Genomic DNA, 3,397 nt, shown 5'->3' with positions numbered 1-3,397 from the left:
ATTTGTTCTAATGGTGTTTGTAAATAGGATCACAAGTCCGCATCTTGTACAGTAATTAACCACTAAGAAGAATATATGCAGTGTATTATTTGTTGAAAAATAAAATAAAGAACCAAAAAAAAAGAAAATGTCCCATGTGCAGCTGAAAAGAATGCGTATTCAAATGTGGTTGGGTGGAACACTCTGTATATGACTGCTAAGTCCATTTGTTCAAAGCTCTGGTTCAGTTCTGCTACTTCTTTGCTAATTTTTTGTCTGCTTGTCCTACCTTTTTGGGATAATGTGGTATTAAGGTCTCTAGTGAATATTCTGGTATTGGATATTACATTTTTCATGTCCACTAAGATTTGCCTTATATAAATGGGTGCTTCTGTGTGCCTATATATTTATGAATGTTACCTCTTTCTCTTGTACTTTTCCGCTAACTAGTATGTAGTGGCCTTATTTCATTTGATCATTTTTGGTTTGATATTCAGATGGTCAGTGAAGAGGGCTGCAATCCCTGCTTTTTTCTGAGGTCCTAGGGCATGTGGTATTGTTTTCCATGTTTTGAATTTCAACCTATGAACTTCTTTATGAGTTAAATGTCCTTTTTTTTTTGTTTTTTTTTTTTTCTGGAACCAGTGATTGAACTCAGGCCCCTGTGCTTGCCAAGCAGGCACTTATTCTACTGAGCCATCACCCCGGCCCCTAAATGTCTTTCTTGTCTATAGCATATTGTTGGATTTTGCATCCACATCCCCTCTGCCAATCTATTTCTTTCAGTTGTTGAATTGAGCCCATTCACATTGATGTTTATAATTGAGATACATCACCTTATGTTTGACTAAGTATTTACTCCCTGTTGTATACCTCTTTTTCTCCTGTGTTAATATTTTGCCTTATTTGGTTGGTTCTTTCCATTCTCAACTGTGGAGTTGGTGTCATTTTGGTACCTTGCTAGAGTATCTTTTAGTAGTCTGTGTAGGGTTGGCTTTGTCATCATGAAATTCTTTAGTTGTTCTTTGTCTGCCTAAGCAGGAGCTTTAGTCTGCTGAGCTCTTTGGCCAGTCTCCATGCTCTTCTTGACTGGATAGTTTGTGAAGAGAAATCTGCCATTATTCTGATGGGTTTTCCTTTAAATGTGATCTGTTTCTATTTTCTAGTGGCTTTTAGTATGCTGTTCTTGTACTGAATTTCTGGGATCTTCATTATTATATGTCTGTGTGTGATTTTCGTTGGGTTGATGTTATTTGGATTTCTATATGCTTTGGTTACCTGAATGTCAGATTGTTTCTCCATTTTTGGGAAGCTTTCTGCTATTACTTCTACCTACATTTTTTATATCATTTATATTGACTCCTTTCTCATTGATGCCTATTATTCTTATGTTCTTAATCTTTGCATTGTCTTGCCAATTTTGAATTGTTTTCTCCTGCAACTTAATTATTTTTAAGAAATTTTTTCTTACCTTTTCACTAGTTGCAATAGTGTCTTCAAGGTCTGAAATTCTACCTTCACTTTCATTCAAATGGTTTTTGCCAGCTTGTCATTGAGGTTTTAATTTCTTGTATATCTCTTTGAATAGGCTTCATGCATTCTGTTTCTTTCCTATGTTGCTCATTCAAGGATTGCATCACTTTTATATTGTCTTCTATTTTTATCAGTGTCTTCTTTAGAATCACTTAGTAATTCTTTTATTATAGATATCTTCATTTTTACTTCAAAGATTATTTCTGATTTGCTTTCTTCTATACTTTCTGCAGTTGTTTCTTTACTTCAGGCACTATTATTTTAGTGATTTTGGGTATGTTATTTCGAATTTCTTCTGTGCTAGTGTCTCCTGCATTTGCTCTGGGTCAGTGCAGGGATTGAGAATTCATTTTGCTCCTTCTCTCTGTCATTTTTGTATAGCTCTGTCTTCTGACCTTTGCTGTAGGGCTGTGGAGCTATCATTAACTTATAACCTACTGATAATCTTATCTAAGACAGATTATGTGGTTAAAGCAGTTACAGCTTTGTATTTACAGAACTGCAATTAGCAACACTAATAATGAGAAGTGAGATTTAGAAGTTGACAAGCTTTTGTAACAAATGGGTTTGTAGTTTTGACCATAACAGCAAATGTTATGACTGTATAGCTAAGCAGATATTAAACTGAGAATTTGTATTTAAAATAGTGCCCCTAAGTTCTGTCTGATCACCTCCCCTTGATGTACATGGGATAGTTCAGACTAGTTCATCCAGGTTACTCGTTGACCCTGTCTTGATCAAGAGAGAAAGAGAGAGGATGCAGTCATAGATCTGGGTCTAGCAAATTGTCTCAACTTACTGGGTCTGGATCTATCAAGTTCGCACTTGTCCATATGGGCCTGGCTGCTGTGCTCTACTTCTTGCTGCAGCACATGGAAGTTAACCTGCTATGCCCCTCTGGTAAGATGTTCAGCTCCTGGATTAGCTGGGTGGGTCTTGCCCCTCTCCTCTCTGCAGAGAATTCTGCCACAGGATTCCGCACCAGACCTGTCTCATGGTGGAAGTTCTGGCAGGCAGGAGGTGGCTGGTGGAGCAGGCTGGCCCACACACATGTAGGGCCTAGGCACTGGCTGGAAGTGGATCTGGTGAGTGGGTGGGTGGGCTCTCACAAACACCTGGCCTGAGTGCTGGTTGGCAGTGAATCTGGTGACCAGATGTCATATACCCATATTTGGATTGAGTCTTTCAATGCAGGAGGCCTAAATTTTTAATTCTTATATATTCTACATAGAACATTTTGTCTCATGGACTGTCAGGTACAATTTTTTTTCCCAATATGTGAGTTTTCTTTTTACTCTATTGATTATTTGATGTGCAGAATCTTTTCCAAAGATTAGATTGCAATTTGTTATTCTTTGAAATATTTCCAATGCAGTTTCCTTTTTGTTGAAGAACTCTCTACCTCCCCTATGTTTTAAGACTTCTACATTCTTTCTCTGTTTTTTCTTTTCCCCCTAATTTAATTTTATGTTTTTTAAAAGTAAAAATAGAAACAAAAGCTAATAGAAAAGAAAAGACAGAAACAGGGTAACACAACCATGCATGTGTTACAGATTTTCAAAACAAGAATATTTAATTAACAGTGGTCGTTATATTATCTGTTTTTATCATCAAATATGTTGCTAATACTAACAGATATAGTTATGCAAGATTGGATAAATAATTGCAAGTTAACACTTGCTTTCAAGAAATTTTAATTTTTCTTCTCTTTTTAAAAAATATTTTATTTTATTTTATTTTGCATTTTAGGGAAAGGTCTACAGGTTGTTCAGGGTCTCACTACTAGATCAAACTCATAGTGATCCACCTGTTTACAGCCTCCTAAGAGCTGGGATTATAAGCATGCACCACCACACCCAGTCTTTTTTATTTTTTTTTATTTTTT

Source organism: Octodon degus, unplaced genomic scaffold (genome assembly GCF_000260255.1).
Source record: "Octodon degus isolate 3935 unplaced genomic scaffold, OctDeg1.0 scaffold00901, whole genome shotgun sequence".
In the NCBI taxonomy this organism is placed as follows: Eukaryota; Metazoa; Chordata; class Mammalia; order Rodentia; family Octodontidae; genus Octodon; species Octodon degus.
The sequence above is the reverse complement of the archived record's forward strand: the minus strand, read 5'-3'. Positions refer to the sequence as shown.